The sequence below is a fragment of the Ursus americanus genome, chromosome 35 (genome assembly GCF_024610735.1).
Source record: "Ursus americanus isolate L20-20 chromosome 35, mUrsAme1.1.p, whole genome shotgun sequence".
Taxonomy (NCBI): Eukaryota; Metazoa; Chordata; class Mammalia; order Carnivora; family Ursidae; genus Ursus; species Ursus americanus.
This window is the reverse complement of record NC_142161.1, coordinates 1,418,693-1,446,596: the sequence shown is the minus strand read 5'-3', so window position 1 is coordinate 1,446,596 and position 27,904 is coordinate 1,418,693. Positions and strand designations below refer to the sequence as shown.

Here is a 27,904-nt window from a genome sequence, read left to right as displayed (position 1 = left end):
TGGCAAAGATCAGGGCTTACTTTCAACAAGTGGTAATGCAATTTGCCGGTTGAACCTCACCGATTTCTCTTTAAGAATGAAATACTGCTAAGATGCTATTAAAAATAGAGTTGTGAAAGAAGGAAGAAAGACTGAGAGAGTCACTCACATAGAGTTGAAAAGACATGGAGGAGGTAGGGTTGATGCACATCTCCTGTTTCAGTTCCATATAATGGAAGATCCAGGGGTTGATGAATGAGAACACATTTCCAATGTGAAAGAAGATTCCAGGAGGAGTAAGCATTGCTAAGATAGTCCTGCAAAATGTAGTTGAAATAGGGTTGATGCACATCTTCTGTTTAGGTTCTGGGAGCAGCATGAACGTTGGACTTTTGTCAGTAGTTGCAAATGATCACTGACCTCTGGGCCACCTCCAGGACCACATCCTCCTGCTTTGGTCTGAAATAGACATCATGGAACACCTGGTAGCCAAACCGCCAACCATGCATTAGTTTAAGGTCTGCTCGCAGCAATCCTAATTCTTTCCCAGCTTGTGCGACCCTGTGATTTTGACCTCTTTGAGCCTGCACTCCCTGCTGGCAGTGTGGAGCACACTTTCCGTTTGGGGGTGACTCTGTGTCTCCCAGAGTGCAATCCCTAAGACCTGAACTCAAAGCTGTACTTGTTTTACAGACGGTTCTTCTTGGCTCACATTCCTTGGCCTGGCGGGTAGGATGCAACGCGTCTGACCTCTGCGTCTTCGCCGCCGGTTCCAGTGAGATAGGCACAAGAATGGTCCACCCTGTCATCTCCCCGGTGGTTTTGCATCACAGTGGTAAGTTGTCTTGGTTCTGAACCTCCCGCCAGGGTTGAGGTTCAGGCCTTTATTTGGATGTCCTGTTTTGGTGGTTTCTGTCTTTACATCTGAGGGGAAAAGATACCTTCTTCTTGGCTGTGACATTGGAGACAGGTCCTTAAAAAGAAAATACACGGTTGGTTCTTTGGGGAAAAGACCTTAGTAGGACAGATGTAGAAAGTTCTGCAAGTCCTCGCCCCACACAAAAACTCTGAACCAGAGGTTGCTTCTGTTGGCAGAATCGTGCGTTAGTGCAGGTTTACCGCATAAATCGAGGTACCCCCCATTTAGTGAGCATGTAGCAGCTGTCAGCACGGTGCTGGGTGTTCTATAGCCAAGGCCCTGGTCCTAGCACAGACAGATCCGGTCTTGCTGATGAAGAAAGTTTCCATATAAGTTGCAGTCTCACCTCCCTAAGTGCTTTCCTTGGGAGCCCTGGAGACACTCCCAAACCTCCCCTTCTTTTGTGAGATCACCACTTACCTACCATCTGGGGAAGGATCTTGATCTGCTTGTTTTCTGTCTCTGTGATAAGAAGAAGAGCCATCTTCTCGAAAACATGTCCAAAAGGTTAATGAGGTAATCATCTCAAACCTTGGAACGTCATCATGAATTCAGTGCCGTTAGATCTTATTGAGGTCCCTGAGGTCATGCGTGAGTGCAAGAGGGGATTTGAGAACTTTGTTTCATCAACAGTTATAGAGGTGCTGAGATCTGTAAAGAAATCACACAGTTGGAAGAGAATATGGCACTCCTTTATTCTGGTTCTGGCTTAACACCTTTTGCTCCTGGTTTGTCCGTGGTCTTTTAAATCTGAGCTTCTCGGCGATTCCATTTCAGCCACCTCAGGTCTCTGTGTTGAGTACTTTCGGGACCAAGTTCAAACTATCTAACAGGGCGTACGAGGCTCTTTACCATCACTATATGAATTTGGTGCCCTCTCTCCAACCCACTTACGGTCCAGTCACACTAAGTGTTGCTGTGTCTGTTGTTTGCATTCACACCCTCCCTGTATTCCCACCCTTTGCCCTCCAGGCCTTCAAGAATCGGCCATGTCCCTTTCTCTATGAAGCTCCTTAACCTCCCCCTCAGCCCACATCATCTACCCTGTACCTCCATAATGATGTCCTTGTCTTCCTTTGGTTCTCCGTAGGCTTCCAGCCATTTTCCAACAATACTTATTGCACACATACTGTGGGTATGTAAGCAAGAGGCGTTCTAGCAGATTAGTAAGACACTGAGCTCTAGGGCCAGACTCCCTGGGTGCGCATCTTAACCCTGCCCCTTCTCCTTAGGCAAGTCACTTGACCTCTTGGGTCCAGGTTTCCTTGCCTGTAATGCAAGGATTATAATCCTACCTGTCTCAGAGTTGCTGTTAGGATTCAGTGTTGTGGAGTTTCTCCAAAGAAAGCGCTCCATCCTAGTCATTGTCTTTATGGTACTTGAATGGAAGCTCCACGAGGAGAGGGAATTTCCGCTTCCCGATCTCTGCCCGGGTCAGTGCCTGGCACTAGTAGATGCTTTAAACATACGGTGAATGAATATATGAATTTGCCAGGCGTTCTTCTAGTCTCAGGGCAAGCGGCCTTGAACAAAATAAACAAGATCCCTTTCTCATGGCTTCTACTGTAAGCTTTAGACAGAAGCACACGCTTTCATGTAATAGCAGGTGCTGCGAGGAATGTACAACAGGGAAGTGGGATTGAGGCTAGGGATGGAGGAGCAGTATTAAGTGAGGATGGGCCAACCACACAGAGGATCCAGGTGAGGATTTCAGCCAAGGGCCCAGAATTCCCGAGGGAAAAAGAAGCTCTGCTGGTTAATAGAGCCTCCCCATTTTCTCCAAAGGGCTCTTGGAATGTCTGTCCTCCCCACTAGACTAGGAACGTCCGAAAAGAGGGAGTCCATCGTGTAATTGTTTATAAATATCCTCGCTGGTGATTAGTTGGACACTTGATAAATACTTGTTGATGAAACCAAGGAATCCATGTAGGAAAGGGCCTTCCCGTTTGGAAATGCAGGCTCTGAGAGACTCTTCTACCTGTCTGTTTTCTTTTCTCCTTGTATATTCTGCCTTCCTGAAGTCTAGGCCAAGGAATACATCTGAGCATTGACTCATCTTCCTTCCAGTGCTATCCCTGAGCTCTAACATTAGGAGGTCACTTTTCCCCCCAGATCCCAACATTTATTAATCCCCTTTTTGGTAAGAATTAGGTTCAGAGCTGCAGAAACTGTTCTGTAAATGGAAAAAACTTTAGTAAAAGATTTTGGTTTTCAGAAAGTCATTTCATTTGATGAATTTTAAAGATTTGCTCTTTGAGAAGCTCCTTTTCGGTCATCAACATAAAAATGAACCCATCATTTAAATATCCATGCTGTATTACTGTCCAGCACTGAGTTATGAACTTGCGGTGTTGTGATTTATAATATATATGTGATCTTACCCCGTTTCTGCAGCAAAGCTCCTTAAAGCCCTTGGAATTCCTAAGTGTGGAGGGTGATGGGGTATCTTTTGTTTGCTGTGTTAATGAGAGACTTTGGGACTGAGGAGGGGGCTGGTTGCCTGCCAGTGGAACCAACCACTTGATTATTGGGTGGGAACTTTCAGGCCCGCCCTCCACCTCCTGGGAGGGGAGAGGGGCTGGAGAACAATGATTGTCATGAAATCATAAAATCATGCCCATGTGATGAAGCCTCCACAAATACCCTGAAGGACGGGTTCTGAGAGCTTCTGGGTTGGTGAACATTGGAGGTGCTGGGAGAGTGGCGCTCTGGAACGGGGCATGGAAACTCGATCCATACCCCTTTCCCCGTACTTGGCCCTACGCAGATCTTCTCTCTTACCTCTTCCTGAGTTGTATCCTTTTATAATAAACCGGTAGGTTTGTAAGTGAAATGTTTCTCTGAATTTTGTGAGCCACTGTAACAAATTAATTGAGCCTAAGGAGGCAGTGGTTGGAACCTTCCATCTGTGGCTAGTCAAGCACAGGTGGCAAACTGGACTTGTGAGGGGCATCTGAAGGGTGCTGGGGGTCCAGTGTGGTGGGACTGAGCTGTGCAAGCTGACACTATCTCCAGATAGGTCGTGTCAGAAAAGGACATGCGGGTGGTGTCAAAGACTTGCTTGTCACGTGGAAGAAACACATTGCAACTGGTGTCAGAATTGTAGAACTTTATTGAAAGTCGATACGGGGATTTGAAATTAAATGAAATCATTGATGGTCTGGTTTATCTCCAGGGATGGGGGGAATGAAAGTCCATGCAATACTTGTTAAACTAACACACTTAGGACGTAAGATCGTCAGAGAGCCCAGAGGAGGAGGATCCTTCCCCCAGATCTGTAGAGAAAGAGCCAGAATGGCTTCCTGATAGAATAAGGTCCTGAGCAGAGATGTGAAGGAATTGGCTGGAGCAGAGCTAGTGTGGGGGTTGGAATGGACTTAGAAGGGAGATGAGAACCAGAAGCTGCCCTATAAGACTCTCTTTGGGTAGTTTGGTGACAACACTCTTTGGCTGGAGCCCAAGGACAGCTAGCCTTCCTTCATTCTAAATTCCTCCCCACAGAGGATAAGATTATGGTGTCCTTTACCTTAAGCTAGCCCACAAATGATCTCAACTTGTTTGTGTTTTTAATTGTAAGAAGGCCTCTAGTTTTTAGCAGCTAATTAAGAAGGAACCCTGCATTGTCATGAGAAGAACTTTTAAGCCAGGGAGCACATGAATGTAAACATTTTTTGTTATTTAGATCCGGGAGTGGCACTGTTAGAAAGATTGGAGGCTGGAGAAGACTTGTGAGTGTATTAATGAATGTGAGCTTATTTTAGGCAGTTGTAAAGATTTCCCCATGAGACCTTTACTCTTCCCAGAAGGTGGGTGGGAGGGACTAGAAATGTCTAAGGCAAACTTTCTCGAGGCTGTTCAGGATGGGGTTTTCAGGTGGATAAGTCCCACCACTCCACTGCCCCACAAAGCCTACAAAGGAAAGTGAAGAGGTCAGGAGAGGAAAGCCAGGGATGTTCATGGGGGGCGATGGTGTGTGTTTTGTGTTTTGTTTTTCTTTTTGTTTTTACTTCAAATGGATGCCTTAAATAGTTGAACTCCTTTGATGAAAAAGCTAATGTGTTGAATTGACTTTACCATTCTACATGGAGGGCAGGGTGCCCTGGGTGCGGAACAGCTGGAGGGAGCCCGAGCCCCACCTCCCTTAGTGCCTCCTTGGGTTCCCCAGGAGAGGAGCCGGGGTGGAATGGGCTGGGCCCCAAAGCAGGCTGAGGTTGCAGAGAAGCTCTGTCTGAAAAGTAGGAGTGGTTCGGGCCTGGTGACACAGACCTAGGAACCCCGTGCTGACCGAGCCGCCACATTCATAAGGCGTCTTCAGTCACTCCTGACAGCGAGAGCACCAAGGAGCAGCCCGCATATTTCAGGGAGAGTTTATATGGAAAAGCAACACCCTCAGACCCGCAGGCAGGTATTGTCCAGGTTGCTGTTCAAAGTGTGGCACCCAGACCCACAGCCTCAGCTCTCTGCACTCTCTTCCTCTTCTGTAAGCCTAAAGTTATTTCACAATAATCAGTTTAAAACAAGAGTCAAGGTGCACCTGACTGCTCTGTCGTAGAGCACGTGCCTCTTGGTCTCTGGTTTGTCAGTCTGAGGCCACACCTCCCAGCCCAGGGTGGAGAGCAGAAGAAAGGAGGGAATGGAGAGGAAATTTAAGAAGCTAGGTAACTTTTCAGATCCACCGGCTTCTGCAGTTTTTAGTGAAATTGACAGAACACTGGAATCACCAACTCTCCCTGCACACCGTGTGCTCTGTCACATTCTGAAGCAGTGGTTCTTGACCTTGGCCGGACATCAGAATCCCCTGGGGAGTCTTATAAAATCCTGATGGCCGAGTTCTCCTGCAAGATTCTGATTTAATTGGTTTGCTCGTGACCTGGGCAACAGGACTTTTACAAGCTCCGAGATTCTGTGTGCAGGCCAGGGTCAGAACCATTGTTCTAAAAAGACTTCAAGTGACTTTGGAGGTGCATCATTTCCTTAGGCTAACTCTGATAATGATGGGCCAGTTTTTGCTCCATTTATCCAGCAGGTGATGTCTCGCAGCAGGGCAGCTTTTCAGAATATCTAGTTCACCGTGGGAAGAGGGGCCTAGAAAACTGAGCGCTCCGTTGCGTGCAAGCAGCAGGCTGGTGTGGCTGCTGCTCATCTCCTTGGCGGTTTCGGTGCTGTTATCAGAGTCAGACAGTATGGACATATTTCTGCATCAGTATTTGTTGGTGTTCGTGAAAGTTGGAATACCACAATACTTTAGGAAAAGTACTAACCTGAGGCCGCACAACTGAGTCTTTCAATCCTGTCACTAGCGCATAAGTTCCTTGAGCCTAGTGCTTTGTATTTGTTTTGTTCACTGTTGAATCCCCAGTGTCTAAACTTGGGGTAAGATAGTAGGTATTCAGTACATGTTGAGTAAACGAATGAATAATTAAGAGTGGATTATAATGTGCCCTGTGGGAAAGGGGAACCTTCACACTGGTGGAAGCCCAGCCTCTCCCTGTCACCCTCCCCCTCGGGATCTCCAACAGGGAGAGGTGATGGTCCAGCTTACAGGTCCCCCAGCCTCGAGGAGAATCTTTTGTCCCTTGGCTGAGATCGTCCTAATTGTTGTCTTCTCAAATTGTCCCTTATACTCACATCCTACCATCACAACAACTGAGACTGAGAATAAATGTTCCGTTTAATTGTATCCTCTCCCCCGGTCATCTCCCAGGCAGTGGTAGGGATAGTATTGTATCACCGGCTGTGTGACCTTGGAAAATTCACTTAACCTCTCTGAGCATCAGTTTTCTCATCTGTCAAGTGAAGCTGCTACCTACCTCACAAGTTGGTTGTGAGAGTTACGCTGAGTGAATGTATTTTAAATGTTTAGCACCACGTTTGGCCCACAATTGGCCCTTCCTAAAGATTACTTCTGCTCTGCGTTTCCCTTCACTTGAACAGCAATAGAGGAAGGCACAGATTCACTTCATTCTCATTATTCGTGGTCCTGCAAACCCTGAGTTAGTGAGCACTGAATCAGTGCTCCGAGGGGCAGCACAGTTAGGTCCCTCCTCGCCTATCTGTCAACCAGTCAGTACATCACTTTACTTTATGAGTGTTTCCTTAAAGACAACTTATTTAACATATGCATCGCTGATCTGTTCACATTGAGCTCATGGCCAACAACCCGTAACTGCTGCCTGGATGAAGCTTATCTAACACGCATTTCCCCCATGAGACACACAGTCTTTTCTTGCTTGGAAGACTAGAGAGCACTTCAGCACTACACCTGAGGACCATTTTAAATGGAAATCGCCGGCAGGGATGAAAAAAAAAAGCCAAACAATGCAGCAATAATCGACTGTGAAGGGGATTCTTGTTTACAGTAGGAGAGCTGAAACAAGGCAGTTTGGCCTTCTTTGACCTCAGCTGGGACCCCCCCCTTTTTTTTTGCCACTCTGCATGTCCAAGAACATTGGATTTGGGGGTTACAAATTTTAGTGAGCGGGTAGCTCCACAGGTACGGAATCCATGGGGAATAAGGATCCACTGTTGGAAGTAGATCCGGGACAAGCGTTAGGGAACCACGGGGTTCTGGAGGGCAGAGCGCATGTTGGGCTGTGCTTCCTTGGTGGGCCCCGAAGCTAGAACAGTTAAGGGCACAGAGCAGGTTCTTAGTAGATAACTGTTGGGCTCTTGATCCAATTGAACAAACACGTGTCCTATCCCTATGTCGGCCGTCCCTGGGATAAGCATCTGGTTTTACCCTGCACTCATCTGCTAGCAGGGTTCCCGTTCCACAGCTGTTAGGAGGATAGATTTTACTGACTTTTTATAGGAACAGCAGGAGGGTCCCTCCCGTTTCTCCAGCCTTCCCACCACCTAGAGTCTGCTGTGTGACTTTTCCCTCACACCAGCCAGGCTGGCAGGCACCATTCTTCACCTTCTCAGAAACCAGCCCTCCCTCTCTGTCTAGATTTACACTCAGCAATTAGGCTCTGTCCTGGCTTCTCCGGGTTAACCCGTCACTTCGCTCAGGAAACGAAGCGTCATTAGAAGTAGAAAATTCTGATTCCCTATGAATCATGTCAAGTATCTTTTCATAAATTTCTGTGCTAGGTGCCATAATAAGGAAATTTGCAGTGATGAGAAAGATCGTGCCCCTTCTCTAAGGAGCCTGCAGACCTGTGGTGCGACGGTCTGTGAAGTACAGGAAGGCAGAAGAGGCAGTGAGACCTGTATGAACGAGCCCTTAGGAGTCCAGTCAACAAAATCGTGTAGCAACAAAGAAGATACACGCAACCTCCCCGTCAATTATTTTTAATCATTAGAAGCCTATGCTTCTAATGCAATTTCTACTAAAAGGGGAAAAAAATGAACAAAGGTACATTCACATTTGTAGTGCATGGATACATTATAATTACAGACTTCATGAGCTTATAAATAATGTAAGTATGGCTAGACGCGTAGTATACAAATGACTTAGTTATTACCTTGCCCAAAGTGACATCCTGGAGTGGAGACAAATGAATTTTATTTTTGTTGGCTCAGAAGTGAGCTAAGCTTTCTTTGGTAAACACTAAGAAAAAAATAGTAAGTTCATTTTGTTCTCCCTAGTTCCCTGACGAATGTTATAAAAGAAAAATTTTAAGTAGCCACAAATAACTTCCTGAGGTCATGAGGATAGTGTTTTGCCCTTAGTGACCCATTGTCAGGCATTTAGCTTTTTGGACAAACTACAGTGGGTTTTACATTCTAGACTTACTTATCCTTGTTAATTCATTTCAGCTTGTGTGGAGTTCATGGGAATGTGGGCTCATTTAATTTTGTTTTCAATTAAGATCTTTTTCGTTACTGGAGAAATGCATAAACATCGTGGAAAGTTGTAGAATTCACTGACATCAAAGACCATCATTGTTAATTTTTTAATAGTGCCCATTCCATATTTTATTGTATTTCATTCTAGTGTTTTTCTAGGCATTTATTATATAATTATTTAAATGGTGTCATTGATGTTTTTTGAGCGTTCTTCCAGAGAGGGATTATTTAGAATTATGTTTTTAGTAATTAATGCATCATGATTATTGGTAAAGGAATTTGCAACTTGGTGCTCCTTCTTGGGGGGGGAAGACTTTCAGTTACACGAGCCAGACAACTTACTAAATCGGTAAAATCCCCTCCCTGAGCCCACCCTCCCCTATACGGCCAGGCAGAATGACCTAAAGCCAGTGGGCCCTGCCTTTGTAGGCTACGCCTCAGCCACAGGAAGAGCTGGCATTCAGAACGTATTTCACTGCTGGTGCGCTTGGCAAGAATCAATGGGCCGTGTCTTGGAGTGGCTGCGTGTGCCCACAGCACCCCGATCCTGGTCCAGGGAAGCAATTTCCCCACTCAGTCGACAGCTCCTTTCATCCAGCGCTTTTATCCTCTGCCGACTCACAGGTGTGAGTTTCTTTGCTTACGCATTTTTACTGCCACCAGGCCTTGACCTGTTTCAAATGATAAGGTTTCTAACTGGCCACTTCTCTCCCCAATTCATGCCAGAGACCTAACGTGCCCTGATATTACATACTGTTATCATCACCCCTTATCGACTGACTGACTGTCATCATCCATGAGTCCAGAAAGCCTCCTTTATAAATGAAGCACCGTCAGTTCTGCTTCCACAGGGAAATATTTCACTGGCAGAAATATATGAGTCAGCCAGGAAGGACCCGCTCAGCTGCATGTGACTCATGGGAAAACGGAGACAGCTGAGCCCCTGGACAATTCATGTTTGCTTTAATTCATCTACTTAATAAAATAACAAATTTGGAAATACTTAAAATAATGAATGTTACAGCGGACCGGCACCCCTGAAAGAGCAGCCTGAGATCATGAGCCAGGGAACGCGCACGACCGGACTGAAATGGAGCTCCGGTGGGCTCACTGGAACCTGAATGAGACTGGGAGCTCTTGGAGTGCGCGGGGGCGGCTGGTGGCTGGCAGTGTTAGAAACACAAAGGAGAGAGATGCACTGGCCCTGGAAGTGAGGGCTGCGATGCCAGGTGGGGGGCGCACATCCCAGGACACTGCAGGGTTAAGCAGCACCAACAGTAACAGAGTTAAAGTGGCCAGAACATCAGTGGAGAACGGTCCACGATCCCTCTGTTCTGAGACAGAGGCTGAGATGCGGCTGCTGCTGCTCTGACTCTCAGAAGAGGCATAGCAAACCGCCAGGGAGGCCGCCAGAGAACAAAAGCCTGGAAATACTGGCTCACAGTGTGCCCATCTCCATCCCCCCTCACAGGGAACACGGAGACTCTATCCCAACAGGGTTGCCTGAGGATCGGCGCGGCAGGTCCCTGTCCCAGAAGGCAGGCTGAAAAATCAAGAAGCCCACATCCCTAAAATCCCTATAAAACAAGGGTGCATGGCCTGGGTCCCGGTCAATAATTTGGGCTCTGGACAACCCCGCAACCTCTCCTCATCAGAATGACGAGAAGGAGAACCCCCCCCCCCCAGCAAAGAAAAGACAATGAGTCTGTGGCCTCTGCCACAGAACTAATGGATATGGATATAACCAAATGATCAGAAATGGAGTTCAGAGTAACAATGGTCAGATGATGTGTAGACTTGAAAAAAGTATTAATGAAAATGTTAATGAGAATATAAAATCTCTAAGGGCAGAAATGAGAGTGAATCTGGCAGAAATTAAAAATTCTATGAGCCAAATGCAGTCAAAACTAGAGGCTCTGACGGCCAGGGTGAATGAGGCAGAAGGACGTATCAGCGAATTGGAGGATGATAGAAAGCTAAAATAGAATCTGGACTCAAAAAAATCCATGCTCAGGAATGTAGGTTACGGGAGATTACTGACTCAATGAAACATTCCAGTGTCAGAATCATCGGCATCCCCGAGGGGGTGGAGAAAAACAGAGGTCTAGAAGAGATATTTGAAGAAATTGTAACTGAAAACTTCCCTAATCTAGCAAAGGAAACAAGCATTCGTTTCCAAGAGGCAGAGAAGACCCCCTCCCGAGCTCAACCACAACAAACTTACACCACAGCACGTCATAGTGCAATTCGCAAATATTAGATCCAAGGATGCAGTATTGAAAGGGGCCAGGGCAAAGAAATTTCTCACAACCAAGGCAAAGGTATCAGAATTACGTCAGACCTGTCTGCACAGTCCTGGAATGAGAGAAAGGGTTGGGGGGCATTTTTAAAGCTCTTTCAGAGAAAAACATGTAGCCAAGGATCCTTTATCCAGCAAGGCTGTCATTCAGAATTGATGGAGAGATAAAGACCTTCCAGAGTCTCCAGTCATTAAACATATTTGTAACCACGAAACCAGCCCTACAGGAGATATTAAGGGGGGTTCTATAAAAGTAAAAAGGCCCCAAGAGTGATACAGAACAGAAAGTCACAATCGATAGAAACAAAGACTTTACTGGCAATATGACATCATTAAAATCATATCTCTCAATAATCGGTCTCAATGTAAATGAGGGTTGCAGATTGGGTAAAAAGACATGACCCATCCATTTGCTGTCTACAAGAGACTCATTTTGAACCTAAAGATACATCCAGACTGGAAGTAAAGGGATGAAATGCCATCTTTCACACCAGTGGACCTCAATAGAAAGCTAGGGTAGCAATTCTCATATCAGACAGATTGGATATTAAACTAAAGACTATAGTTAGAGATACAGAAGGGCACTATATTATTTTTAAAGGATGTATCCAACAAGTCGATATGACAATTATAAATATATATGCCCCCAACAGGGGAGCAGCAAGATACACAAGCCAACTCTCAAGCACAATAAGGAGACATATAGATAAAAATACGTTAATAGTAGGGGAGCTCAACACTCCACTATCAGCAATAGACAGAGCACCAGAATAGAAAACCAACAAAGAAACAAGAGCTCTGAATCCCATAGTCGACGAGCTGAACCACATAGATATATATAGAACACTACACCCCAGAACCAAAGAATACTCTTTCTATTCTAATGCCCATGGAACATTCTCAAGAATAGACTATGGGTCTATTGGGTCACAAAAGAGGTCTCAACCGATACCAAGAGACTGAAATTATTCCCTGCATATTCTCAGACCACAGCACTTTGAAATGGGAACTCAACCACAAGGAAAAATTTGGAAGAAACTCAAACACTTGGAGACTAAGAACCATCCTGCTCAAGAATGATTCGATAAACCAGGAAATCAAAAATCAATTTAAACAATTTATGGAGACCAACGAGGATGAAAACACAGTGGTCCAAACCTATGGAATACTGCAAAGGCAGTAAGGGAATACTAAGGGGAAAATACATAGCCATCCAAGCCTCACTCAAAAGAATAGAAAAATATAAAATGCAGTTATTATATTCTCACCTCAAGAAGCTGGAACCGCAACAGAGGAACAGGCCTAATCCACGTACGAGAGAGCAGTTGATGAAGATTAGAGCAGAGATCAATGAATTAGAAACAAGGAGCGCAGTAGAGCAGATCAAGAGAACTAGAAGCTGGTTCTTTGAAGAGTAAATAAAATTGGCAAACCACTGGCAAGACTTATCCAAAAGAATAGAGAAAGGACCCAAATTAATAAAATTATGAATGAAAAGGGAGAGGTCACAACCAACACCAATGAAATTGGAAGGATTATTAGAAACTTTTATCAACAGCTTTATGCCAATAAATTAAGCAATCTGGAAGAGATGGAGGCCTTTCTGGAAACCTATAAACTACCAAGACTGAAACAGGAAGAAATTGAATTTTTAAACAGGCCAATTAATTATGAAGAGATTGAAACAGTGATAAACAACTTTCCAAAAAACAGAACACCAGGACCGGATGGTTTTCCCGGGGAATTCTACCAAACATTCAAAGAAGAAATAATACTTATTCTCCTAAAGCTATTTCAAAAAATAGAAACAGAAGGTAAGCTACCAAACTCATTCTATGAGGCCAATATTACCTTGATCCCCAAACCAGCTAAAGACTCTATCAAAAGGGAGAATTACAGACTAATTTCCCTAATGAATATGGACACCAAAATTCTCAACAAGATCCAGGCTAATAGAATCCAACAGTGCATTAAAAGGATTATCCATCATGACCAAGGGGGATTCATCCCTGGGATGCAAGGGTGGTTCAACATTCGCAAATCTATCAGTGTCATAGATTTTATCCAGCAGGAAAAAGCCAAAAATCATATGATCCTCTCAATAGATGCAGAAAAAGCATATGACAAAATACAGCATCCTTTCCTGATTAAAACCCTTCAGAGTGTAGGGATAGAGGGTACATTCCTCAATCTCATAAAAACCATCTAGGAAAAGCCTACAGTAAATACCATTCTCAATGGGGAAAAGCTGGAAGCCTTTCCCTTAAGATCAGGAACTCGACAAGGATGCCCACTCTCGTCACTATTATTCAACATAGTACTAGAAGTCCTTGCAACAGCAATCAGACAACAAAAAGGGATAAAAGGTATCCAAATCAGCAAAGAAGAAGTCAAAATGTCATATTAGCAGATGACATGATACTCTATATGGAAAACCCAAAAGACTCCACCCCCAAACTACTAGAACTTAGAGAGCAATTCAGTAATGTGGCGGGATACAAAATCAATGCTCAGAAATCAGTTGCATTTCTATACACGAACAATGAGACTGAAGAAAGAGAAATTAGGGAATCCATCCCATTTACAATAGCACCAAAAATCATAAGTTATCTTGGAATTAACTTAACCAGAGACATAAAGGACCTATATTCTAGAAACTATAAATCACTCTTGAAAGACATTGGGGAAGACACAAAAAGATGGAAAAATACTCCATGCTTATGGATCAGAAGAATTAACATAGTTAAAGTGTCCATGCTACCCAGGGCAATCTACACTTTCAATGCTATCCCGATCAAAATATCAATGACATTTTTCAAAGAACTGGAACAAATAGCCCTTAAATTTGTGTGGAACCAGAAAAGGCCCTACATCGCCAAGGAATTGTTGAAAAGGAAAAACAAAGCTGGGGGCATCACAATGCTGGATTTCGAGCTCTACTACAAAGCTGTGATCACAAAGATGGCATGGTATTGGCACAAAAACAGACACATAGACCAATGGAACAGAATAGAGAACCCAGAAATGGACTCTCGGCTCTTTGGGCAACTAATTTTTGACAAAGCAGGAAAAAACATCCAGTGGAAAAAAGACAGTCTCTTCAATAAATGGTGCTGGGAAAATTGGACAGCTACATGCAAAAGAATGAAACTTGACCACTCTCTCACACCATACATAAAGATAAACTCCAAATGGATGAAAGACCTCGGTGTGAGACAGGAACCATCAAAATCCTAGAGGAGAACATAGGCAGTAACCTCTATGACATCAGTCACAGCAACCTTTTTCATGACACATCTCCAAAGGCAAGAGAAACAACAGATAAAATGAACTTGTCGGAGTTCGTCAAGATCAAAAGCTTCTGCACAGCCAAGGAAACAGTCAAAAAAACTAAGAGGCAGCCCATGGAATGGGAGAATATATTTGCAAATGACACTTCAGATAAAAGACTTGTATCCAAGATCTACAAAGAACTTCTCAAACTCAATACGTGAGAAACAAATAAACAAATCATAAAATGGGCAGAAGATATGAACACTTTTCCAATGAAGACATACAAATGGCTAACAGACACATGAAAAAATGTTCAAAATCATTAGCCATCAAGGAAATTCAAATCAAAACCACACTGAGATACCACCTTACGCCAGTTAGAATGGCAGAAATTGACAAGGCAAGAAACAACAATTGCAGGAGAGGATGTGGAGAAAGGGGGTCCCTCTTACGTTGTTGGTGGGAATGCAAGTTGGTACAGCCACTCTGGAAAAGAGTGTGGAGGTTCCTTAAAAAGTTAAAAATTGAGCTACCCTATGATCCAGCAATTGCACTGCTGGGTATTTACCCCAAAGATAGAGACGTAGTGAAGAGAAGGGCCAAATGCACCCCAATGTTCATAGCAGCTTTGTCCGTAATAGCTAAATCGTGGAAGGAGCCGAGATGCCCTTCAACAGATGACTCGATTAAGAAGCTGGTCCATATATACAATGGAATATTACTCAGCTATCAAAAGGAATGATTTCTCAACATTTGCTGCAACATGGACGGCACTGGAGGAGATAATGCTAAGTGAAATAAGTCAAGCAGAGAAAGACAATTATATGGTTTCTCTCATCTATGGAGCATAAGAAGTAGGAAGATCGGTAGGAGAAGAAAGGGAAGAAGAAAGGGGGTTAAACAGAAGGGGGAATGAACCATGAGAGACTATCGACTCTGAGAAACAAACTGAGGGCTTCAGAGGGGAGAGGTGTGGGGGAATGGAATAGGCTGGTGATGGGTATTAAGGAGGGCACGTATTGCATGGTGCACTGGGTGTTATACGCAACTAATGAATCATGGAACTTTACATCAAAAACCAGGGATATACTGTATGGTGAGTAACATAATATAAGAAAAAAAAACATTAAAAGAATAATGAATGTTGCTATTAATAGTCCCCTCTCACTGTTAACTAGGACTGCTTCATTTTAGTACTGGGGTGTCTGAGTGCGGGGCATGGGAAGCACATCTCCACCTCACAGAGAAGGGCTTGTGGCCTTAGAGTTTGGCTTTGACTCGGTTGGTACTGGGGAGCCTTTAAAGGTTGAGAGCAGTGAGCGACAGGAGCAAAATGCTGTATGAGGAGGACGAACCTGTTGGTGGCTGTGCAGGCGAGCTGACAGGGAGCCCCAGGGGCCACATGACTCCAGGCTGATGGGCAATGATTTGACCATGAATTCATGGGTTCCCTGGAGCTCTGACACTGGCCACGAGAAGGGTGGGCTGGTATATTTGGGCGGTGCTTCATCATTCGTGTTCTATTCCCTCTGAGAGCTTCACAACAGCCTGCCCTGGGAGCGTGGTGCCCTGTGCATGGGACTGCATGTGAAAAGTAGTGGGGCCCAGCCCCTCTTCAGATTGCTGGTGGGGCACTGGCTAGAACAGGGCAGGTTTTGCTTGCAGTTGCTCACACATAGGGGAACTGAATGCTGGAGCTTAGTTGGTCTGAAACGCCAGCACTCAGGGCTAGGCAGAGGCGGTGGGTGGGCGGGCTGGCTCCCACCTCTGGGTCAGGTGATTTTCTGAATGGAGAGACTGAGGATGCTTCTACTCAGTGCAAGGATTCGCTTTCCTCCTCTAGGTGAGAACCTGACTTCTCTTAGCTCTCTGTGCAAGTATGGTTTGTAGTATCACTCTTTTTTTAAACTCTCGATGAGCTGACATTCCTGAACGATGCCCTGTGTGTAGTTTCCCCATCTCATCTCATCATGCAGGTGGGCCTTCTTCCTTTGTCTGGGCTTTGAATGGCTATTGTTGGAGCTCTAAGCCCGGAGCCCCTGTAGGTCTCAGGGGCACCCAGGGGAGTGGTCATAATCCACATCTTCCCTCCCTGCAGGCATTTGTGCTTTGACGTTGCTCCCAACCAGCATGGGCACAGGAAGCACGGGCATCTTTGTCCTCCCTCTGAGGGACACAGCCCTCTCTTCTCGCCATGTTTCAGACTCTTCCTGCATGCTCACATGACTGTAACACCCTGGGGAAAGGACCCCGTGCTTCTGGAATGCAGTGGGTCTTTTCCTGATGTTTCCAGATCCTGCAGTATACGTACTCCCACGCCCATCCCCTGGTCACTCGACAGAGCTTCTTAGGCTTGTGACAGCCTCTGAGTCTTCACTGGGAAGCACTGCTCACCCTGACCCTCCTTTGTTTGAGGGGCAAGCCCGAGCCCCAGGACAGATCAGGGGTGAGACCCTTGTTGATCACAGCATTGGGATACTGTCCCTTGGGCATGGCTGTGACACTCGACGGGTGTCAGGAGGGCTGCACGTGCAGGGGAGGCAGCTGGCCCCATGCATGCCGTGTGCTCACACTGTGTGGGTCCAGCCCTGCTCCTCGGGAGCATCCTGGTCAACCACCCCACAGCTGAACAAAGGGAAAGCAGCTTGTAAATTCTGTCCCTGAATCAATGTTCCCGCCCAAGACAGGACGTACATAAGAGAGGATTTAGACGTGTGGTTGGGAAGAACCAGGGTGTGGGGGCGGGGGAACTTGTCTGGAGCAGGGGCGGAATAAACCAGATAAAAAATGAGCTGATTAGAAGGTGAGGCATTAGGAAGAAAAATGGCAACAACGGGGGCCATGAATAATTTAGGGAGACGATGATGGAGAGCAAGGGTTTGTGAGCTGTCTGCACACACACACACGTTCACTCACATCTGCCCAGAAACATCTGTGAGCCCCAAGTTCCCCACTATAAGCTTATAATCTGTAACATTGTGCTGACTGCCTCGGGGGCGGTTGCGAGAGAAGACGAGGTCAAGGCCTGGAAAGCCCTGAGCTCCTACGACACACCGTGACTCTTGGTGACTTGCGGCCTAGCCCGGAAGGGGGTACGAACATCTGTGACAGCAGAGCGAGAACGACCAACGAAGCCAGCCTCGCTCGGGTGTGGCCACACCCCGGCTGTGCACAAGGTCAGTGTGACAGGCGTGCTTCAACGACTGCCAGCACAGAGACTCAGAGGGATCCTCCATCGACATGAAAAGAGGTTTTACTGGGATCTACATGGTGGGACTGCAGCAGAGGAGTTAGGGTTCCACTGTCTGTAGTGGTGGTCTCTCCAGCTGTGAGAAACAGACCCAGAGTAACAGCTGAAACACAGTGCAGGGGTGTTTTTATTTTCTCCCATCAAGAGCGGGCCTTGGGCTGCATGGGGTGTTAGTGGCAGCTCCGTGGTCCCCAGAGGGTCAGGCTTCTTTTTGCTTTGCCATCTTTAGAGTTTGCCTTGGGGCTGCAAGCTGGCTCCTGGGATGCCAGCTGTCATGTCCACATTCTAGAAGGAAGAAGGCACAGGGTTACATCTTGTGGCCAACTATGAAAGTAACACTAGTCTTTGAAGAACATTCTTAGAAGTTCCTTCTGCTGACGACTTATGCTTAGAATTCATGGAATATCTCTGTACAGGAAAGCCTGGAAAGGTGCTCTTTCAGCTCTATACATTTCCGTCCGTTGCTAAGAAAGGAAGGGGGGGCAGACAGTCGAAGGCAGCTAGCAGTTTCTGCCTTGCTTTCTACAGCAAATCCTGCTGAGGAGTGAAACCCAGAGGAGATGCAATTTCTAGACTAAAATCATGTGACCTTCTGTGTCATGGCTGGCTGCATGCCCAGGGCCTCATGATTCTTCAGAATTGCCCACATCAGAATTAGCAGACATGAGCCCCACGGCTCCGAGGGCCGTTGGCCTCAAGGCCTCAGCTTGTGGTCTGTTTGGGCACCAGCTGAAGGTGCTTGTGGCCACTGGGTCCCCTTTCTGTGGGCTTGGGGTGCTCCATGGCTGCTAGTGTCGCGTATCGAGAAAGCCTGTAAGAGTGAGCTGGTCCTTGCAGCTGGAAAGAGAATAATTTAAATGCCTGTGTATTACAGGGGAAGAGAATAACTCATAAAATTATTTGTCAGCCTAATTTGGAAAATTATCAGAACGTATAGGCACATAATTCTGGAGTCTGTCAGGACTTGGGAACAGCAAGAAGCACCTGGGCTTCAGGAAGAATAAAGCTTCCAGCCAGCCCGCCTGATTTTTCCTCCTCCTTTCGGCCAAGCGGCAAGCCCGATCCATTAGGGGAAATGAGATGTAATTTGTCCTGACTTTAATAAGCTCTTTGGATTTAGGTCCTCTTGAGAAAGCATCACAATGCCAGGGAGAGCTGGTGCGGCTCCCGCCACCGTGAGGCGGTGTGTGACATGGTGGCTGGTCATTCTCAAAGATCACTCAGGAACGTCCCAGCCTCAGCCTGGGGGCTAGCCAAGCACATGCGGGCAGCCCTTGCTGACACCCACAGGAGACATGTGTGACGGGCAAGCATTGTCCGCAGGGGCAGGGAGCGCCCACCTGCTGCTGGGCACACAGGTTGGCTCTTGAGTGTATTTCCTTCACAGAAGCTCCCAGAATTGATGATGAGCAAGTCATCTGTACCTTGAGTTCAACATAATGTGCTATTGATCCCTGAAGTAATTTTGAACCTACTCCTCACCTGTCACATGGCCCATTCTTCTTTTCAATCCCATTTATTATTGAGATCTATTAAAATGAGTGGTTTGTCTACTTGGGCTCTTTGCATTGTCAGCATGGGGTAACTTGGACATGTGGGGATTATTTAATATAAACTTTCTCACACACACACACCCCCGCTCTTCATACTCCGCCTGCCCATCCACTATTCTGCCATTATCCTGTCTGCCAATTCCATTGACTAGATTTTCTTAGCCGTGCCTCCAAGACCCTCTCTGCTCTAGGCCTTTTAAAATGTGACATATTAACTTACAAATCGAGCAGCAAAACTGTAAGTCCCAGCCATGTGAACGTTCCAAGGGGGTGAGAGGAAATGTCCCTCCTGCCACAGGAGTTGCGGCCCAAAATCCAGCTCATTTGGAATCAGCTCGTCAGATTTCCATCATGATTTCCCAAAATGAAATGGAAAATAACTTAAATTGACTCAGGAATTTCTTTCAAAACGCTCTGGCAATCCATATGCTTTCAGTTGCAAGTGGAAAAAAAGCCATAATGTGTAAGTTCTGCATAACTTAAATGCCCATTTTTCTTACTGCCAATGTCGACATCAGCAACTTTCCTATCATTTAGGAGAAGGAGAGTACTATAGTCATTTGAAGCAACAAGGGGTCCAAATCTAATGCTGAGGCAGTGTTTGGCCTCCGAGTTCATGTTTTGTTAAAAACGGTTCAACTTCCCGTGAGAGACCCATGCAGACACAGTGTGACTGCCAGGTTCTCGGGAGCCTGAGCATGGAATCCTGTGGGAGCATGAGTGTGAGAGATGACCACTAGATCCTAAAATATGCCCGTGTAGATGAGCGAACTTCCATCTGTTTCTTAACTGTGGTCACAAAGACGCAGATGCTGGTGTTTCTATAAAGGGTCTAAAGACAAATGATAGTATAAATCATCATTTTGAACACAATAAGGTTTTAATTTTTTCTGGTTTTACTTCTTTATCATTTTTTCCTGTAACAGGTATTTTTGTGCTATAATGATTGATTCTGGTTTCTGAACATTACCTTCTAATGAAAAAGAAATATTTCATATTTAAAGAGAGATGGGAAAAACGTTGGGTTATCCACATTTCTGAAACATTAGTAAAAGCTCCTAAATGTTCACTTGGGCTTTGAAAGGTTTTCTAAAGTAAGGATTATAAATGAACACTCGGTTGGCAAGCTCCATTCTCATCTCCTCTTAGGAAGTTGTCAATGTGCCATAAATAACATTGCACGAAAGATCTGTTTCTCAATCCTTGAGACGTCCTAGACCTCGGGCTGCACCTACAGAATAGGATAATGTTGCAGATTCTCCCAGAATCAGCTACAACATTAATTAAGAAGTCCACAAAATGATGTGGGATGTTCCATCAGGAATGGGCTCAATTCAGTCTTTTAGAATTTTCAGGAAAGAAGAAAGGCTAGGAAGCTAGCAGTTTGGAGGAAGCCACCCTGTAAGAGGTTTTGTTATCCTCTGCTATGCACGCACATGCTATGCCTCACCTTGGTCATACCCCCGGCAGTCTTGAGAGAGAAGCTTCACTGCTCCTATTCCACAGAGATAAATGGGAGCTCTAAGAGATAATGAACTTACCCAAAGTCACATAGCTGGAAAAGGCTGGAATTTGTGTTTTTTTTTCAATCTGCATGTATCAAACATGGACAGAAATTACTTCCAGGTTTTCAGCGCAGGTTGGATATAGAATGGAAAAGAAGCAAGATCTCATCTTAACTTCTGTTCACATGGTAGGTGGATTTGCAGGAGTCTGTGGACATTTTGGACTACAATAGGACATCTATTTGACATTGAAACCCAGGACACACACACAGACACAGACAAACACAGAGCTGAATCAAAAGGTTCATAGGGATCTGGTGGGGAAAGTATGGGACAAGGGGGCTAAGAGAAGGGTGACACCGCTGGGTTCTGGCCCAGTTGTGTGGGACTGAGGGTGCATAGGGGGCGTGCAGGGGGCCCGCGTGGGGTGTCGGAGGAGAGAGGAGCCTGGCTTGGCTGAAGGGTACTTTCTGCATTCATCTGTAGGAAAGCACAACGGAGCCCCTTTACATGTGTTGATGGGGTGGGGAGGGAGGTGGGGAAGGACAGATGTTATGAGCACCCCCCCTTATAGCTCTTCATTATGTGGATGTTTTCCTCTATTTCGTTTATTTGAAGAAGAGGCCAGCGCAGCACCTCTGTTCCAGCCACAGCCATGTCCAACTGAATATCAGATTTCATTTTTCGGAGAATGTTTATTAAAAAATAAAAAGTGGCAAAAGAAGGCAACTCCTTCCAAAGAAGAGAGTTAAGACTCCTGCTTGAATTCCTCACTTACGAAACACACACACACACACACACACACACACACACACACACACACACACACATTGCCAGTTAAGCAAGCCAACAGACATAGTGGGGACACCTCCCATTAAGCTCTGTGGCCAGGAAACAGAACCTTAAGTGCATTTTTGCCCCCCATTAGGTAAAAAGAGAAATTGGAAATTTCTTTTTTGGAAATTGAGAAAACTGGAAGCAATGTCATCTTTTTAGAATTTTCTAACAGAGTCACAATTTTTTGGTAGCTGGGGAGCATATCGATGCTGTTCAGAGCATGCACTGTGTTATGGAAAGGTGGAAGGAGGGCAGATGGCTTGGACCGGCCAGTGCTGGAGGCACCTGCCCCCCCCCCCCACCTGTGCTCTCCCGCTGAGGGCACCTCCCCTGGCTCCACATCTTGCAGGCCTCCTTTTCCAAAGCTCCAAGTGATAAGAACTTGGGAGTGGGGCAGGGAGGGCGGGCAACACAGTAAAGAGGAAATAGAATATAAATTTTAAGACTAGATGTTGCCAGCTGGTTCCAGTAGAGCTAGAGGACAGCAGATAAGGACAGGAATCCAAGAAGCAGAAACACTGAGAGTATAAAAGGAGCAAAAAACTTTCTTTGCTGCTCTATCGATCAAGAAAAGAACAAGTCCGTTCAAAAATCCATCAGAATGTCTTTCTGGAAACTCAAACCCAGAGGAGTATGAGCTGGATTCAACAACCATTCTATTTTACCATCTCCCTGACTCAGAGAGTGGCCCTTGTCAGTGTTTGAGCTTATCCATAAAATGTCTTTTGAAAGTTTCACCCAGATGAGTATATTTGCTGAAGCTGTTTCCATATTTGCTTCCTTTTTTGTTTTTGTTTTTGTTTTTTTAAAGATTTTTTTTATTTGAGAGAGAGTGAGAGAGCACGAGAGGTAGGAGGGTCAGAGGGAAAGCAGACTCCCCGTTGAGCAGGGAGCCTGATGTGATATTCCATCCTGGGATCCTGGGACTCCGGGATCATGACCTGAGCCAAAGGCAGTGGGTTAATCAACTGAGCCACCCAGGCGCCCTGCTTCCCTTTTTTTTTTTTTAATGTTTTTTTATTATATCGTTAGTCACGATACAGTACATCCCTGGTTTCTGACGTAAAGTTCGATGATTCATTAGTTGCGTATAACACCCAGTGCACCATGCAATACGTTCCCTCCTTACTACCCATCACCAGCCTACCCCATTCCCCCCCACCCCCGCCCCGAAGCCCTCAGTTTGTTTCCCAGAGTCCACAGTCTCTCATCCTGCTTCCTTTTTAAATTAGGAGTTGTGTTAGGGAGCTTGGTCCGAGTGGCGCTGAGCAGCGGGTACTGAATCCGCCGTCTGCAAGCGAGGCCGGCAGTCTCCAGAACAGGTGAGGCTTCCCTGCGGGGATGCCCCGAGCTCTGCTCTTGGGCAGGACAACCAACACCCTTGTCTTCATGCTCTCCTACTTTAAGCTTGAAATACTGCATGTGGTATGATTAAAAAGATCTTGGTGTAGCACATTCAGGGCCTGCCCAGGGGAGTCATGAGGCCGGGGCAGCTCAGGGGGAGCCTGGTGTCCCTGCCGGGCATGGGGCCTGAGCTTCCTCAGTCTGTGCTGAGTGAATGGGTCCCTTGGCTCCTCTCCGTCACTGATTCTGCCCCTGCTTGTTCTCAGTAGAGTAGGTCAGGGAGAAGGAGGTGTGTATAAATTTCCCACTGCCTGTTTTTGGTTCTCGGCATGGCCGGAATGCAGCTGAGTAAAACAATTTACATGCTCAGACCTAGGAGGCCTTTTGCACCTCAAAGTGCCTTGCCTCTTTTGAGTTTTTGCTGGCATTTCCTTCGAGTTCGGCCTGCAGGCCCCAGCCTGAGCTCCCACTTCCCTTCCCTGGTTAGAACTGTCCACGCACATCTGACCCAAGGAGAAGGGGGCCCTCGTGTTAACTGGTGACTTTAGTTTTCATTGCAAGAACCAGGAGCTGTGGGACACCTGAGTTTCATGGAGATTCTGGACACATCGCTCAAGGTCAGCTTGTAAGAGCCCCTGGAGAAAAATGGCATCATTACAGGTTAGTATCCCTGTCTTTGGAAAAAGGAAAAACAATCTCACCCCAACAAGGGAGATGGGCATCGCTGTAAACTGCCCAGCTGGCTGGGGGACGGGCACTGGAAGCCTCTCAGGGAAGTGGACACGTGTGCCTGGCTGTCGGCAGAGAGGAGAGCTCAGTCACCACACCCGGCACTGACCCCTGCCCAAACCTGGGCCTCACAGCGCAACCCTTGTGTCCTGGCTCCCACACCCTTTGTGCTCCACCCAGTGTCCCCTGGGGACTCGAAGTGAGGACAGCCAGGCTGCCAGGCAGACTGCTCACGGGCTGCAGGTGTCTGTTGTGGGGCTTCGATGATTTTTTTTTTAGAACAGAAGAGCTTTAACCTGAAAGGTGGAAGCTTAATTTAAATCTTGGCTTCAAAATAAAAAAATCTGGGTGGCTTCGGCCTCAGAGGAAGGTGGGAGCTTTACCTTATCTCCCAGACCCTCCATTTCTTCGTGGGCCTGCAGGGAGGAGGCACCAGGGCCACAGCCTCCAGCGGCCCCTTCCATTTCCTGAGCATTACTTGAAATGTCAAGCCAGCCGCTCATGTTTCCACAGCTCAGCCACTCAGTCTGGGACACAGTCTGTGGCAGGCGCTCTCTGGGACTCTGCCTGTAGCACCTCCTGCCATGCCTGGGGCTTCTGCCTCCGTTCTCTCAACCTGCATCCTGAGGCTTCAGGGATGTGTGTTCCTGATGTTCCTGATGGGATCGGGCTCTGCCCACCTTCTTGAATGTGGGATCGGAGTGAACGCCACCACCTTAATTTCCGTAATTTCCCTCATTGGTCTTCATGCTGTACCTGCTCCCATATCACAGAAATCACCAGAAACTCAGCTTCGCAAAGACAGGCTGTGTCCACAGACAGGCGTATAGCACCCCCTCACCCTGAACTTTGGAACAGCTCAAGCTTAAGCTCCCCATTGTCCCCCAGGGACAAAGGCGGGAGGTGCCCAGCATCACTGTGTCGCGGTGCTGTGTCTGAGGCTCCAGGCCGTGTCCTGTGTGCCTGAGGGCATAGCCTGGGGACTGCGTTCCTCCCCTAAACTCTTTTCTCTCCCATTAGTCAGGGAACTTCCTGGTGCCAACCCCTCCTGCTTCTTGTCTCAAAACCACACATAGTCGCCTGTGCTGGGCCAGAGCCCCCTGCAGACCACCCCTACAGACCCCAGAGGGCACCTCTGCTCTGAAGCCTCCTGTGCCCCTCACTTCTAACCAGAGTGCATGTATGGGTCTGGTTCTGCCCTCAGACCCAATGCTTTGAGATAGTCACCATCAGGAACAACGTAGCTCCAGGAAAGGGGAGAAGTCACTACTGAAACTGCAGTGCAGGAACCAGGTAGCTCATTCTCCAGTCTCTTGGCACAGGATCGCCTGTGAGAGGCCTCCTGTCTCCTGGAGCAGAAGAACCGAACATGGTGCGGGGTGGGCAGAGAAGGGAGCCCGTTCAGTTTAACTTTAAGCCATACAGAGGGAGGAAAAAGCAAGCCAGGCAGTGCTAGGGAAAACAAAAAAGCTGAAACACCAAAAGTGCATAGATGGAGGCTGCCCTTGGAAGCAAAGACTCTCAGCAGACGCCTCGGGGACCGGTCAGGCCCATGGCTGGAATGAGAGCTGCGCTCACCATCGATTTCGGAGGCAGAGTGTCCACGGCTGCCTGCTTGGCCCGCGGACTTCACGAGGGCCAAGCCTCAGAACCCTGGCTAGGCCTGGGTAGACGTATGCACACCCAGACTTCCTTCAGATACACACGTGGTCCTTGGTGAACACAACACACAGCTCATTCCTAGTGTAAAGCTTTGGGGAAGCCATGGGCACACGTCATCACCGAGCAGGGCCAGCATATCCCAGATGAGCGGTGGTTGCCAATATTCCATTTATGAGCCTCTGTTCTCACCAGCTAATAGGGCTTAATGAACTCCTTTTTGTATTTTATTTCAACAAATCCATGTCATTAAAGTAGCAGTCTCCGTGGAGCTTGGCCTTTTCACGGCTGCCCGCTGGGGTCCTGGGCTGGCAACACCACCGTGACCTCAGAGCTGTGGGCGATGCTCTGCAGTCCCTCCCAGCAGCGCTACGGTCCCCATCCCCATCTCGCTCTGTCTGGCCCATGCTGTTGCCTTTTCCATGCATGCTATGACGTGTGCCCAGCATCCCAGGAGCTCTGGGAAGGCTGCGGAGGAAGAGGGCCTACGGGAGCTGAACTCAGTGGCTGTTGTCTCCTGGGCCTCACTACTCGTTCTTCCAGCCACCTCCCCGGTGACCCCTGCCCTCGGTGCAGCCTTCTCTCTGCCCCCACAGACAGGCCAGCACCCACCATGGATGGGCTCTGGGTGGGGCATGCCGGCAGCGACACAGAATCTATCCCAGACTGCAGGCCGAGTATCTCACCGAGGAGCACAAGAAAAGCTGGGTCTGTGGGCAAACCCAGCCTCCGAAAACCACGGACCATCCTTCCAGAGCCGCCTCCTTACTGCAGCTGCCCTTGGAATGGCTGTGGGGTGGACGACAGCGGTCCAGTGTGGTCCTCCGCATGGGGCACCAGGTGGTCCAGACACCTGGGGGAGCCGTAACTTAGCAGCCACGATGCACAGTGAGCAGCCCCGGGCCTCTCTGTCAGTTCGGCATCAGAAAGAGGCAGCCCCAAGCAGGGGCGGCTGGCCCACCGAGCATATTGCTCATCGTGCTTATTGTGAATTCCAGCGTCTTACACTCTCCCTGCATAAACTCTGATTTATGAGGGCCAGGAGGCAGACGGACAGCTTGTGATTGGACGTACTGCTCTCTTGTGGAGAATTTACTTCAGATCAACAGAAAATGGTTTCTGAAGCTCCTGCGGTCATTAGTCTCAATTACGCAGACTTCAGAGCAGGTAAGACACCTGCCCGCTGAAGGTGCCCAGCTCCGGCTGGGGCAGCCCCTCCACCTCCCCTGGCAGGCTGGAGCAGGTGGAACGTTCCTGAGCTGCCACACACCCCCAAGGAGCATGCCCCCTGAGGAGCAGTGCAGGAATCCAAGCGCCTCTCTACCGGCCACGTGGCCCCCCCGCTTTGTCCATCTGTGTGTGGCAAGCCTCCCATGCCGTTCCCTGCGATGTGTCCAGGCTGTGCTTTCTGCCACAGGGGCTTTGCTTGTGTCTTTTGGTCTTGTCCACGTCCACAACACCAGCCCACCCACATATCAAGGTGAGGTCACAGACCCCAGCAACGCTGCCCTGGAGGGTGCTTGAAGCGCTGGGATTGGGATCCAGGTTACCATGATGAACAACATGCCGTATTTTTGTAAATTTTGATCAAGATCAGATTTTAAAAAATAAAATTGGTAGACAAGCTTGGAACATAAAGCCCTGTCCTCCTGTACATTCAGGGAAGACTCTTTGGATCAAACCGTTCAGCCATGTATCAGGTGTGACCCACTGAGGTCAGGGGGGCGGTCAGGTGTGCACACACACATCAGTGCTTCAGAGAGAAGGCTGTGTGTGGACGGAGGCTCTGTGGGGAAGTGTGGAGCCCGGGCCAACCCTAGAAACCCTTGCTAGTTTCCAGCAAGTTCACGAACCTCTCTGCGCTTGAGCGTTCTCAGTTGCAAACGGGGATAGTGACTTGGAAGGTCTGCTGTGAGGACTGAATGAACTAACGTAGGCCACATGCTCACAGCACCACAGTAACGTCGGGAATACTGGGGATACTTGAAGCTATTGATACTCATTTCCCAGAAGGTTTGATTTTTAATTGTTCCATTAGATCCAAAATTCTGAATTAACAAAATGAAAAGAACTGGTTGGTCTGGTGCACTGAGGTGGGGGAAGGCTGGACGTGGGGCAAGGGGTGTGAGGAGGGAGAGTCTGAGGTCCAGAGGGAGCAGGGCAGCAGGCAGGAGAAGCGAGGTCTGGGGGAACCCACAGCCCAGAGGGGCTGCACAGAGCCCAGGGACGTGGGTGGAGACCAGAGGTAATGGGGGAGATGCCGTGTGCGTGGAGGCACCAGACAGCCATGGCCAGTGCCCCTCTGCTGCCCTCCCTGGATGTCGCGTCAGCACTGCCCATCCTGGGGGCTCGGTGTCCACACACGAGTTGGTGGGCTGTGGGACTGCAGATGGGCAGCAGATTCTGACAGTTTTTTTTTTTTTTAATATTAAAGTCCCTGAGATGCTCTCTAAATTCTTGTTTACCTGCAAGCACAAGTTCCTAACTATATTTATTGCTTCCATCAGAATGAACTTTACGACACCTTTTGGTGTTCTAGAATCCCCGAGTTTAATGACCGGAAAGAAGGAAGCGCATTTTCAGCCATCGCCCTTGCCTTGGGACCCATGAGTGCCTTCCATCACTGTATCGTGCTTTAGGAGACGCTCTGCCTGGTCTCTAACCACATAAGCTCCCTTCCATGGGGGTTGATTCAGGATCTTGCTGGGGCTTTTGAGTCTAAAATCATGGTGAAATCCGGGGCTGAATAAATTGTGGTCATGAGGC

The 27,904-nt window shown here is 47.4% G+C and overlaps 1 long non-coding RNA gene across 1 annotated transcript in view; it reads left to right on the top strand.

The window, feature by feature from the left end:
• Positions 1 to 27,904, top strand: part of LOC148107074 (uncharacterized) — a 102,771-nt gene that overhangs the window by 53,610 nt on the left and 21,257 nt on the right. The window contains exon 6 of the long non-coding RNA XR_015723065.1: positions 673 to 814. This is a non-coding gene — a long non-coding RNA (uncharacterized LOC148107074). The remainder of the gene's footprint in view (positions 1 to 672; positions 815 to 27,904) is intronic.